Below are 14,959 nucleotides of genomic sequence, written 5' to 3' on the forward strand. Positions count from 1 at the left end.
TAGCCTACAGCTTGGCTTGGCACAGTTTGGCCCTAAAGTGTGTGTGAACCACTTTAAAACCAGAAACAGACTGACACCCAGGCTAGGTTTGTGTAGAATTCAGCATGATGTGAGGGGTATTTAATGCACATTATTGGTTATTTGTGTGTGTGTGAAGGCAGGTGGAGGGGGAGATATTCAGGATAGGGATGCATCTAGAGGACATTAAAGAGCTGATTGACAGGAATGTGTGTGAGCAGCAGCTCTCCCCACCTCACTCATCCTCCACACTCCTGTCAATGTGTGGGGGTCCCAGTCTCCCTGGTCTGCTCACCCCCTCACTTCCACCACCCCTGCATGAGGTAACACACTCACTTACTCCTAGCATAGCTGTTCATTCGCTGCTTTGCTATTTATTTGCTTGCTCACTCTTTCACTCGCTCGCTCTCTCACTTACTCACTCACTCAAATACCTTAATGATTACTGCATAAATGCATGTACTTACAAGCCGTTTACCGAGTAGTTATATAGATTATTGCACTGTTAGTTACACTGGTATAAGCCTCTGTAATGTTAGGTGTGATCAACTAAGCCTTAAGAGACTAATTGCACCATCTACGTTTCCTTCATCTTACATGCATGCATGTGAGAGGTGTTTGTGTGAGCAACATGAGCTGTGGATGTTGACCGCAACACGTGTTCTGTGCAGCAGTAGTCCTGATGAACAGGGCTACATTTAATTCCCAAAAGTTGCGTCCTTGCCTCTGCCCCTGTTCATTCCCCCTCACAGATCTGAAAGTACTGAGTAGTTGAAAGTGATATGGTGTAGGAGGAACTATACCTTATCGCCATAGATCTGGGGAGGGGACAACTTCTTAGAATGAAATGCAGCCCAGGTCCTTGTTTTGTAAGTGGAGGCGTGTCCAGCGCTCTCATTGAGTGACAATAATTTCCAACGTCGCTCATGTTTCACAGTGAGGACACATTAGCTACTCAAAATGTGTGTGTTCTCCTCTTGTCAACCTCTCTGTGGACAGGGTCTCACATTACAGGTTCCAGGCCCCTGTTTTTCCACTGGGGGTTATGAGACAGTGGAGAGGGAGGAAAAGGAGTATGAGGAAGAGGCCAGTGAGGTCCCTGGACATGATGGTTTAGACCAGAGCTGTGATCTCACACCTGCTGACTCCCAACTGAACAGCACAGGACACAGCAGTGTCAGTCTACGGTACACATCACACATCTCTGAGCTGCTCCATAGGCCTGTAAATTCATGGGTTTCTTCAATGTGTACCATCTACATTCCTGCAATACTAGACTGTGTACCATTTACATACAGTACTTGTGTTTTTATGCCTTATGACCCCAAGTAGAAATCCTATCTTGGGGAGTGATATTTTCTGTATTTTCCATGACATTGACATCAATGGCAAGTTACTGTACCTGTGGTGCATGAATGCCTTTCGATTCAGATATTCAGATAATCATGTAGACTGTTGATGGATGCTGTAAGTGGATAGTATGTGCGTGCGTGCATGCTTGTATGCCCCTATCCATGCGCGTGTGTGTGTGTGCACATGTTCATGTGTGCTGATAGCAGGCACGCTTCCGGCCCTCCCATGGGGGATAATGTTACATCCAGGCACAGAGGTGGTGTTGGATTCCATTAGGAGTAGGAACAGTTTGTTTTAGTCTCTGTGTTTTTGTCTGTTCCCCCGGAGGCTCTCACAGGACTCCCTGGAGACACTGGACATCACCAACACAGAGGAAGAGGAGGAGGAAGAAGAAGGTGAGGAGAGGAGCTCGACCTGCTCGGGCCTATTTGAGGGGATAGCTCATGATAGGGTTCTGGAGTATTTGGCTCTCCAGAACCCGGGATTGCGAGACAGACTGTGGACACCTGAAAGGTTAGTGTTTTGGCATTTGAGTGTACTGTACTAGCTAAGTAAACAAGCTAACCAATTCAATATTCACCTCAACACTTCCCTCTTTTCTCTATAATGTATCACATCTGCATAATGTATGGACCACACAACTAATCCCCACTCTATAGTGTAATTGATACAGTTGTGGTTATTTGATGTGGTGATTTCAGAAATAAAATAGATGACTAAAATGTAAATGTATGTAAATGTGTACTGTCTCATAATGCAAAACTGACATGCCAAACATTCATGAAAGGTATGTGGGACAAGTATTTACCAATGAAACTTCATATTTTTATTTTGACCATGTATTGTTGTTGTTGTTACTGTAGCCTGCAGCAGAGTCCCCTGAGCCCAGACTGTGACCTGGGTGGGAGTGCGAGTCTGGCTGGAGAGGTTTCCTGCTCCTATGATCTGAAGACCCAGTCCCAGAGCATCACAGACCACACTCTCACCACTTCTCAGGTAACGTCATCTTCTATTGGCTGAAATAGTACTCACACACAACTACTTCCTGTTTCTAAATGATTTCTCTATTCAGACGAAGGGTACTGCTATGGGATCCCCTATGGCTCCTAACTATGCTCATTTGTATGTGGGTTACATTGAGAAACAGTCCATTTTCAATCCTCTCAAAAATGTTTTCTTGCCTAACATTATTATTTGGAAACGGTACATTGATGATATTTTTGTTCTATGGAGGGGTGATTTAAAACAGCTCCAGGCATTCCATGCTTTTCTCTTGTTCTGAGCACCTGAGATTTACTATGCAATTTGACACACGTCAAATCAGTTTCCTTGATCTTCTGATTTTGTATTGAGGATAATGTTCTATACACTGATCTTTATAGGAAACCTATCGTAACTGTTTGTTGAGGGCTGATAGTTGTCACCCGCTTCCCTTGAAAAACAGTTTGCCCTACAGCCAATTCTGTCTAATCAAAATAATTTGTAAAAAACAATCAGATTTCAACCGAAATATGGCTGCGACGCAAAGAACATTTAAGGAGAGGGGGTACAAAAATGGTCAAATTAATACTGCCATTGAGAAAATTCAAAACAAATCGAGACTTGACCTCTTTCAGGGACAGTCTCGCAAAAAGAAACATTATTGCGTTCTAACTACACGCTATTCAAAGTGCTCTGAACAAATTAAGGGAATCGTTCACAAACATTGGCACATTCTAAGATCCGATGACAGTATTGGTAATGTGTTTTCGGACCCTCCCTTGGTTGTATTCTCGCGGGGCAGAAACCTCAGAGATCAATTGGTAAACTCTGATTTACCACCCCTAAATATCCCTGCACAACGTCTATTTGCGCCTCTACCGGATGGAAACTACAAGTGTAACGGCTGCGCTCAATGCAATGGCACTTACAAATGTAGATCCTTTAAACACCCCCAAACAGGGAAACAGATCCCAATCAAAGGTGTTATTACGTGCTCCACTAAGGCAGTTATTTATCTTATAACTTGTCCTTGTGGTAAACATTATGTGGGTAAAACAAAGCGTGAATTAAAAGTACGAATCTCGGAGCATCGTAGCATTAGGTGCAAAAACTCGACATACCCAGTCGCTGCCCACTTTTTGGAAGCGAACCACTCGATTTTGTCCCTACGTTATATCGGCATCGAACATGTCACCCTCCCTAGGAGAGGGGGTGACCTCGACAATTTATTGTTAAAACGAGAGGCTGCCTGGATCTTTAATTTAAAGACCCTTGCTCCCTTCGGTCTCAACGTTGACTTTGATTTGAAGCCATTCTTGTGATTGTGATTTTGCTATTCATTGTAAATGTTTGTGGACCTATGTAGCCAAGTTGTATCTATGATCGTATGCTATCCATGTTTTTTGTATGTTCTGTATATCTGTGAATTAACCAATGCTATTAGGCCACACCCGGCCATGATTACAGACACACACGTGTGTCCTTTGACACTATATAAACTAGTGACCCGCAGTGTTTGTCATTATACCCTGATGAAGACAGCTTGTCTGTCGAAGCGTTGGTTATTAGGATATTAAATGATTGCATCTGAGCTCCTAGAGTGTGCGGCTCTCCTTTTCTTTTTCAAGTGTTCTACTCCGTTAGCCAGCACCTCGCCTAAATAGGTGTGCGTTTCTTTCGCCTCTATGTTAACGTCATCTTCTATGACTTATATTAGCTGTCCCATGTTTATTTCTTTATTTCTGTATTTACTCTAACTCCCTAGCCACTACCATAGATTATTGTAATATTGTACAGTAGAAGCGTAGCTACATGGATATATTTTTGTTGTTGCAGAGAATAGTGAGTCCAGAGACAGACAGTGGGTTTGGGAGCTCTGACTTGAGTCTCCCAGCCACAGGACTATCTCAACCAAAACTCCACACAGAAAGGTACAGGCACACACATCCATACAACAGGCTAACTGACAAAGTCAATGTTTCATGTATGTTTATTACATTGTTACGACCCAACCTCAGGCTCCAGCTCCAGCCTGATGGGAACTCCAGTCCTATCAGTATGAGTGACAGTGAAGGCTCCAGCGCCAACCTGCAGACCACCATGCATCACCCTGTACAGTTGGGAGAGAGGAGACCCAACCCGCAGATAAATGTCCATTCGGCTGGGCTGACAGGAAAAAGGACACCTAGCCTGCAGTCTACTGTCCATCTGACTGGGGATATTGGAGAGAGGAGACCCAGCCTACAGACACCTGCTCAGCTGCAGCTTTGCAGCGCTGCAGTGGACCACTGGGTGACCAGCACTACTCAGAGTGCACCTGCCGGACTGCATGGTGAGTGATGAGGAATCACAGTGCCTGCTGTGGTCGTAGTGAAAGTATAGACGTTATTCAGTAGACAGTACAGCAGGACAAACACTGAACTAAATGCTCTTATGTACACACAGAGGGTGAATCCCACACTCCCAGTCAGCTCAGTCATCACGGCCCTGACCGCCAATTAAAAACCTCCCATAGCATCACCATGGATATGCCACAGAGAGACTGCCACTCCCACACCTGTTCCTGTCACAGGTTAGTCTAAAAGCACAGAGTATTCAACTCAAGAGTAAACTTTATCATATGAAATTGGTAACCAGGTCAGGCTGCCAGGTAATACCTCATAGTGGCCAAAACCTATTGTTTTTGAGTTGGCCAACCCCTCTCTCTCTCTCTCCAGTGAGGCCATCCAGTCCCTGCAGTCGGAGGTGTGCCAGCTGAAGAGAGACCTGGAGGAGGGTCTGGTCAAGCTGCCACAACTCTCCCAGAGGATGGATTACCTGACCTCCAGATGCAGGCAGAACAGAGACAGAAGGCCCAAGACCCGGTCCAGGACACACCACAAACCAGCAGGGAGCAGACAGAGTCTGACCAACACCAACTCCAAGATAGAAGACTGGATCTCCTCAGATATAGACCCCAGCAAGAGCAAAGGTACATTACTACCCGGGGTAATATATTGGGAGTGTAATCAAAACCAAGTTGTTAACAACAACGTTATTTTGCTTCAGGGTTGATGCCTGCTATGTCTAATGCAGTAGTACAGGGTTCCCAAATAGGCAGCAGATTTGATTTGCCCCCTCCAAATTTTCTGAACATGAACAAAAAATAGAGATACATATTTTTAAATAAGACTGTAAAATCACCGGGAAATCAGTTCCAAGTGATTTTAACTTAGGAAATCTGTTCCCAAGTATTCCCACACATAAATAGAGAGGCATATGTGATCGTATCCCAATGTAATCAAGGTTTGAAATTTGGAGTGTACTACTTATTTATAACTATTTTCAGGCCCCCCGACCATCGGCTCAAGGAAAAATCGGCCGATGGCTGAATGTAATGGGGGACCCCTGCAGTAGTAGATAGCAGTTAGTATTGTCAGTTGTAATATTGATGATAATAGTATGTATATATGTAAGTCATTGTATATGTATAATGTGCTTTCCATGTTATACATATAATGTGCTTTTAATGTCGTACACTACTTGTGTAAAACGTACAATCCCTCTGTATGTGGTCGTTTTCTCTAGGTACAGACAGTGTGGAGTCGGACCGGTCTGGGATCATGCTACCATTCCACAGGACACCACTAGGTGGCAGGAGAGGGAGCAGCAAGCCCTACTCCTGCTCAGATGGACCAGGGAAACCCCAGAGCAAACAACACTTGAATACAGGTTGGTGGTGCTGGTATTGACTTTCTGCTTATGGGTGTAAAATAAAAGGAACAATTGGAAAAACAAGAGTGATTTTTACATTATATTTAACAAAATATTAAATTAGTTGCTGAGTTAGATTTTGGCCCTTCAGCTTGCAGAATTAGCCTTAACGTTATCTTTGGTGGTCATAAAGGTAGTTGTGTGTGTTTCTACATGTAATTGTCTGTTGGTGTTATGTATTATGTAATGTTTTATGTGGACCCCAGGAAGAGTGCTGTAGCTAATGGGGATCCTAATAAAATACTAAATACTAAATTCCCTCTTAGCATCAGAGGAGAACCGTTCTCTGGAAACCTCCAATCTCACCCATCCCAGTCCTCCAGCACTCTGGCACTCATACAAGAACTCCAGCTACAGATCTCCACGTAAGGACCAGCAACCAGCCCACTCCTACCCCTGTGACACTGCCATGACTGTGTACCATTATGACTACTCTACCCATTTCATTATAACACTGAACAGATTCATTGGGGTTGTGATGTTGATTCTGTCTTTTTTCATTGTAGCACCACCAGGTGACATGGAGAATGTCTACTCTAAGGGCAGGTATCCTCTCCCCTCTCAGCCTCTACAGAAGCTTCTGTTGCAAGTCAACTATGGCTCCTCCTGCAGTTTACCTGCTGGGTAAGATATAGTTTCATCATTTATTGCCATAATCTATTTGCCTTATTTGAATCCATATTTATCCTCCATATTGCTTGAACCTTAATCAGTGAAGGTGAAAGAGAAGACCTGAGATGCTTCCCAGGGTTGCCTACTCCTACACTACTGTACTCATGCTCTCTCTCTTCTCCGTGGTCTCAATAGTTTCAAAGTGCAAGAGCAGCAGTCTGTCTCCCACCACCGGAGGCGCTCTACCCAGTCAGACTCAGCTCTACTGCCCAGCAACGTGTACTTTCAGCGGACCTTTCAACCAGCTCTCAGCCCCCCCAGGACTGGGGGCAGAGCCAGCAGGCACAAAGCCAGCAAGGTGAGGCTGGCCACATGGAGAACATTCTTTCATATCAATGGGTGCCAGTCATTTTCTACTTGTATTTACTGAGAAATTGTGATGTAACAAGTGGGACTGTTAACTTGTAAGAATTTAACACAGCTGGTACTTGTGCTGTACTGATTTTTTTGTTAGATTTTCTTTTACAAAGAATTGTAATCCTAAAGGAACCAATGAGCTTTTTGTAGGTTATTATATTTTCATGTCATAACCGTTTTCTATGCCTTTTGTAAGTAAATAAAAGGTAAGTAGCGGACTGTGAGATACAGTTGAAGTCGGAAGTTTACATACACTTAGGTTGGAGTCATTAAAACCCGTTTTTCAACCACTCTACAAATTTCTTGTTAACAAACTATAGTTTTGGCAAGTTGGTTAGGACATCTACTTTGTGCATGACACAAGTAATTTTTCTAACAATTGTTTACATACAGATTATTTCACTTATAATTCACTGTATCACAATTCCAGTGGGTCAGAAGTTTACATACACTAAGTTGACTGTGCCTTTAAACAGCTTGGACAATTCCAGAAAATGATGTCATGGCTTTAGAAGCTTCTGATAGGCTAATTGACATCATTTGAGTCAATTGGAGGTGTACCTGTGGATGTATTTCAAGGCCTACCTTCAAACTCAGTGCCTCTTTGCTTGACATCATGGGAAAATCAAAATAAATCAGCCAAGACCTCAGAAAAACAATTGTAGACCTCCACAAGTCTGGTTCATCCTTGGGAGCAATTTCCAAACGCCTGAAGGTACCACGTTCATCTGTCAAACAATAGTACGCAAGTATAAACACCATGGGACCACGCAGCCGTTATAACGCTCAGGAAGGAGACGTATTCTGTCTCCTAGAGATGAACGTACTTTGGTGCAAAAAGTGCAAATCAATCCCAGAACAACAGCAAAGGACCTTGTGAAGATGCTGGAGGAAACAGGTACAAAAGTATCTATATCCACAGTAAAACGAGTCCTATATATCGACATAACCTGAAAGGCCGCTCAGCAAGGAAGAAGCCACTGCTCCAAAACCGCCATAAAAAAGCCAGACTACGGTTTGCAACTGCACATGGGGACAAAGATTGTACTTTTTTGCAAAATGTCCTCTGGTCTGATGAAACAAAAATAGAATTGTTTGGCCATAATGACCATCGTTATGTTTGGAGGAAAAAGGAGGTTGCTTGCAAGCCGAAGAACACCATCCCAACCGTGAAGCACGGGGGTGGCAGCATCATGCTGCGGGGATGCTTTGCTGCAGGAGGGACTGGTGCACTTCACAAAATAGATGGCATCATGAGGAAGGAAAATTATGTGGATATATTGAAGCAACATCTCAAGACATCAGTCAGGAAGTTAAAGCTTGGTCGCAAATGGGTCTTCCAAATGGACAATGACCCCAAGCATACTTCCAAAGTTGTGGCAAAATGGCTTAAGGACAACAAAGTCAAGGTATTGGAGTGGCCATCACAAAGTCCTGACCTCAATCCTATAGAAAATGTGTGGGCAGAACTGAAAAAGCGTGTGCGAGCAAGGAGGCCTACAAACCTGACTCAGTTACACCAGCTCTGTCAGGAGGAATGGGCCAAAATTCACCCAACTTATTGTGGGAAGCTTGTGTAAGGCTACCCGAAACGTTGACCCAAGTTAAACAATTTAAAGGCAATGCTACCAAATAGTAATTGAGTGTATGTAAACTTCTGACCCACTGGGAATGTGATGAAATAAATAAATAATTATCTCTACTATTATTCTGACATTTCACATTCTTAAAATAAAGTGGTGATCCTAACTGACCTAAGACAGGGAATTTTTACAAGGATTAAATGTCAGGAATTGTGAAAAACTGAGTTTAAATGTATTTGGCTAAGGTGTATGTAAACTTCTGACTTCAACTGTACAAGCGTAACCCTAAACTGATGTTGTTTGTGTTAGGATGAGGACATCAACAGGACATTGGACAGGGCTATCGAGGCTGCCCGCAGTATGAAGAGGACCACTGATAGGATGGCCAAGAGCTTGTCAGCTGACCTTGCCAAGGTTGAACTGTACAGGAAGTTACACGGCCTTCACCCACTGACAGGGAGTAGCAATACTGGCTCATAAAACCCTAATTGACATACTGGAGATACTGCTGCTACTATAGGGCTGGTCCAGGATTAGCTAACCAGTGAATTTAGCAGGGATTTTTCATATATTTCTTAATAATACTATAATACTAACTCATGGATAAGCGCTGAGGCAACTTCCAACCCAAAGCTAAACATAATTAAACCTTCAGTTTACAATTAGAAAAACCTTTGAATGTGTTTTTGGAAAATGGATGTATTTGAGAAATTTGACTGAATCTGATCATTTATTTTGAATTACATTATTTATAACCATTTGGTCCCATTAGTTATTTTGTCAATTTCATATGTTTGAAATGATAACATCGTTATGTTGCAAAATGTCCCCCCTTATTCGAGAGGCCTGTGTGTGTTAAGATGAACAGGCTTGTGCCTGTTTGAGCTTGCCAGGCTTAATAAACCAATAGAAAAGTCATACAACTGCAAACCCAGCCCATCTGGCATTACAGGCAGACTCAAGCAAACACTCAAAAGTATTTGAAATGATTTTTCAAGTATTTCAACCAAGGTCTGATCCAGCTCAGCCCCTAATTCATAAAACATAACCTTCACAGCTATCACACTGATACTGTCCATGTGTTCTCACAGAGGTATGAAACTGCCCTGTGGCCTTGAGGTGTCTGTTACCTCCTTGGTTCCGTCAGTTGGACCTTCTTTAGCGGAGCCGGTGTGAGCCACCGTAAGGTGACAGGACACCATTATGTTAACTGCTCCCTCCCTTCGTGGTGTGTGTACTGAAGCCTGATCTGGTTTCTGTTCTGGGGGAAACTATGGTCCAAGACATCCAGTAGTGCAAGTGGAAGTCTTTAAGTGCTGTACCCCCACAGTGTCAAACCTGATCCCTACACACATACAGTGAGGGAAAAAAGTATTTGATCCCCTGCTGATTTTGTACGTTTGCCCACTGACAAATAAATGATCGGTCTATAATTTTAATGGTAGGTTTATTTGAACAGTGAGAGACAGAATAACAACAACAAAAATCAAGAAAAACGCATGTCAAAAACGTTATAAATTGATTTGCATTTTAATGAGGGAAATAAGTATTTGACCCCTCTGCAAAACATGACTTAGTACTTGGAGGCAAAACCCTTGTTGGCAATCACAGAGGTCAGACGTTTCTTGTAGTTGGCCACCAGGTTTGCACACATCTCAGGAGGGATTTTGTCCCACTCCTCTTTGCAGATCTTCTCCAAGTCATTAAGGTTTCGAGGCTGACGTTTGGCAACTCGAACCTTCAGCTCCCTCCACAGATTTTCTATGGGATTAAGGTCTGGAGACTGGCTAGGTCACTCCAGGACCTTAATGTGCTTCTTCTTGAGCCACTCCTTTGTTGCCTTGGCCGTGTGTTTTGGGTCATTGTCATGCTGGAATACCCATCCACGACCCATTTTCAATGCCCTGGCTGAGGGAAGGAGGTTCTCACCCAAGATTTGACGGTACATGGCCCGTCCATCGTCCCTTTGATGAGGTGAAGTTGTCCTGTCCCCTTAGCAGAAAAACACCCCCAAAGCATAATGTTTCCACCTCCATGTTTGACGGTGGGGATGGTGTTCTTGGGGTCATAGGCAGCATTCCTCCTCCTCCAAACACAGCGAGTTGAGTTGATGCCAAAGAGCTCCAATTTGGTCTCATCTGACCACAACACTTTCACCCAGTTCTCCTCTGAATCATTCAGATGTTTATTAGCAAACTTCAGACGGGCATGTATATGTGCTTTCTTGAGCAGGGGGACCTTGTGGGCGCTGCAGGATTTCAGTCCTTCACGGCGTAGTGTGTTACCATTTTTTTTCTTGGTGACTATGGTCCCAGCTACCTTGAGATCATTGACAAGATCCTCCCGTGTAGTTCTGGGCTGATTCCTCACCGTTCTCATGATCATTGCAACTCCACGAGGTGAGATCTTGCATGGAGCCCCAGGCCGAGGGAGATTGACAGTTATTTTGTGTTTCTTCCATTTGCGAATAATCGCACCAACTGTTGTCACCTTCTCACCAAGCTGCTTGGCGATGGTCTTGTAGCCCATTCCAGCCTTGCGTAGGTCTACAATCTTGTCCCTGACATCCTTGGAGAGCTCTTTGGTCTTGGCCATGGTGGAGAGTTTGTAATGTGATTGATTGATTGCTTCTGTGGACAGGTGTCTTTTATACAGGTAACAAACTGAGATTAGGAGCACTCCCTGTCACGCCCTGGCTCTGGGGACACTCATAGAACACCCATAGAAACAGATTTTTGCAATGTTACGAAGGTGGAAAAAAGCTGCTCTTTAAATATTTGTTATATGTTTGTCAAAAGAGAGATCAGAGTCGAGAGTAATGCCGAGGTCCTTCACAGTTTTATTTGAGACGACTGTACAACCATTGAGATTAAATGTCAGATCAAACAGCAGATCTCTTTGTTTCTTCGGACCTAGAACTAGCATCTCTGTTTTATCCGAGTTTAAAAGTAAAACATTTGCCGCCATCCACTTCCTTATGTCTGAAACACAGGCTTCCAGGTTAGGCAATTTTGGGGCTTCACCATATTTTATCGAAATGTACAGCTGTGTGTTGTCTGCATAGCAGTGAAAGTTGACATTGTGTTTCTAAATGACATCACAAAGAAGTACCATATATAATGAAAACAATAGTGGTCCTAAAACGGAACCTTGAGGAACACCGAAACTTACCACTTATTTGTCAGAGGACAAACCATCCACAGAGACAAACTGATATCTGTCTGACAGATAAGATCTAAACCAGGCAAGAACTTGTCCACGTAGACCAATTTGGGTTTCCAATCTCTCCAAAAGAATGTGGTGATCGATTGGTGTCAAAAGCAGCACTAAGGTCTAGGAGCACAAGGACTGACGCATAGCCTTGGTCTGACACCATTAAAAGGTAATTTACCAACTTCACGAGTGCGGTCTCAATACTATGATGGGGTCTAAAATCAGACTGGAGCGTTTCATATACATCATTTTTGTCTTCAGGAGGGCAGTGAGTTGCTGAGCAACAGCTTTTTTTTAAACTGAGTTTTGGAGAAATACACATTCAAAGAGTAATTTTCTTTCTAATGATCATGATCTTTTCGTCGAAGAAGAAGTTCATGAAATCATCACTGCTGAAGTGAAGGTCATCCTCACTTGGGGAACGCTGCTTTTTAGTTAGCTTTGCAACAGTATAAAAAATAAATTTTGGATTGCTTTTATTCTCCTCAATCAGGTTGGAAAAGTAGGCTGATCGGGTAGCAGAGGGCTTTTTCGATATTGCACGGTACTGTCTGTAAGGTCTTAGTCAACCTTGTGTTCTTGAACGTAGCCCTGTTTCTTTGTGTTCTTGAACGTAGCCCTGTCATTTTTGTTCATTGATTTCACCTGTGTTAGTTACTCACCTGGTCTCATCAGCTCCTTATTTAGTTCAGTTCTTTCTGTTTGTGCCTTGTGAGGTATTGTTCGTTTTGACTCTACTAAGCCTTTTCCTAGCTCGTTTGTGAGAACCAGTTATAGCCTTCAGTCCTAGTTTTTGATTCTCCTGCCTGTTTGCCTACCTGTGTATGACCATTGCCTGCCTTTGACCACGATTCCTGCCTTCTGCGAAGGCGAAATAAACACCTGCCGCACTCTGCGCGTGAATCTACACCTTTTTCTCCCTGAGTATTCATTACAGAATACCTCACCCAAAAAACGGAATGGATTCAGCGGAGCTACAGAGGCGCCTAACCCGGCAAGAGGAGCGTATGGAGATAATCGGCCATCTAATCGGCCAGCCTATCCCTACTCCTCCGATGCCAGGTATCGTAACCCATAGCCCTCCTTCATTCATATCCATGCCTGGAAAATATGATGGTTCACCTGGGAAATGTCAGGGATTTCTGATGCAATGCAGCAAATACATTGAGCACAACCCCACTAACTTCGCCACCGACAAGAGCAGGGTGGATTTTGTTGTGTCTCTACTCCCAGGCAAAGCCCTGGATTGGGCCACCGCCATATGGACTCCCAACAGCACAGAACTCGGATCCGAGACCCATTTCCACACCCTCTTCAAAGAGGTATTCAATCACTCTCCTTCCGGTCATCCTATTGGAGACCTCATCATAGAACTTCAACAAGGACGCAATTCAGCTGCTAAGTATGCCCTCGAGTTCCGCACCATGGCTGCAGGGAGTGGATGGAGTGAGACTGCTTTACTTACCGTCTACCGAAGAGGGCTCAACAGGGAATTGCAAGCGGAGCTGGCCTGTAGAGGTGACCATCAGGATTTAAATCAATACATTCGTATGTCCATCTCCATCAACCACCTCATCGCCGACCGTCGAAGAACTCTGCCACCCAGGAACCTGAAATCTTCTCTTTCCATGATTCCGTCATCCCGTCCGGGTCTTCCAGAGCCAATGCATTTGGGCCATGCTCCTCTCCCGTGTATCGAACGTCAAAGGCGGATTCAAGAAGGGCTCTGCCTATACTGTGGAGGGAAAGATCATCTACTCAGCCATTGTCCTGTTCGCCCCCCACGGAGAGATGAGAAGGGTCCCTCCGCTGCCATGCAGGTAGGCGTGTCCTTATTTCTAAATATCTCCCAGAAGCAATTCTCCATCCCAGTATTGATAACCGCGAAGGGGGTTACTAAGTATGTAGAGGGCTTGATAGATTCAGGAGCAGCAGGTAATTTTATCAATCACCAGCTAGTACAAGAGCTTGACATTGATCTAACACCTGTCACCCCTCCCTTAAAGATTATCGCCCTGGACAGGCAGCCATTGGGCACATGCTTCATTACGCACCTGACACAGAGCGTCACCCTCCAAATTGGAGTCTTCCACACCGAAACCATTCAACTCATGGAACTCTCATCCCCCAAACAGCCACTCATCCTCGGACACCCCTGGCTTTGTCGTCACGACCCTGCCATCTTGTGGCGACAACGTGAACTACTGTCCTGGTCTTCTACCTGCTTCACCAGTTGTCTCAGCCTACCCTGCAGAGCCACCACCATTCAGGACTCTGCCTCTGCAGTGCCACACACCATACCATCTGAATACGCCCAGTATAGCAATGTTTTCAGCAAAATCAAGGCCTCCACTCTACCACCACATCGCCCAGGGGACTGTGCTATTGACTTACTCCCTGGAGTGTCCCCACCGAAGGGCCGTGTTTACCCCCTATCTATCCCGGAAAATGAGGCAATGGAGAACTACATTGATGAAGCACTCAAACGGTTTCATTCGTCCTTCTTCTTCCCCGGCTGCGTCCAGCTTCTTCTTCGTTGGAAAAAAGGACGTTGTCTCCGTCCATGTATTGATTACCGTTCCCTGAATGACGTCACAGTCAAGAACCGTTTCCCTCTTCCTCTGATCCCAGCGACCCTTGAACAAGTGGGCCGCGCCAACATCTATACAAAACTCGACCTGCAAAGTGCATATAACCTTGTCCGCATACGTGAGGGCGACGAATGGAAGACGGCCTTTATCATCGCACGAGGGCACTACGAATACCTGGTCATGCCCTACGGCATTACTAACGCCCCCGCCATCTTCCAATCCTTTATGTACAAGGTTTTCCAGGATTTGATCAACCGCTTTCTCATCGTCTACATTGATGACATCCTGATTTACTCCCACTCCCTGAAGGAACACATACAGCATGTACAAAGGGTTCTTCAACGGCTCCTTGACCATAACCTTTATGTGAAGACTGAAAAGAGCACCTTCCATGTAACTTCGGTAAACTTCCTCGGTTTCGTACTGACTCCTGGAGGG

The sequence above is a fragment of the Coregonus lavaretus genome (assembly GCF_964263955.1).
Source record: "Coregonus lavaretus genome assembly, chromosome: 19".
In the NCBI taxonomy this organism is placed as follows: domain Eukaryota; kingdom Metazoa; phylum Chordata; class Actinopteri; order Salmoniformes; family Salmonidae; genus Coregonus; species Coregonus lavaretus.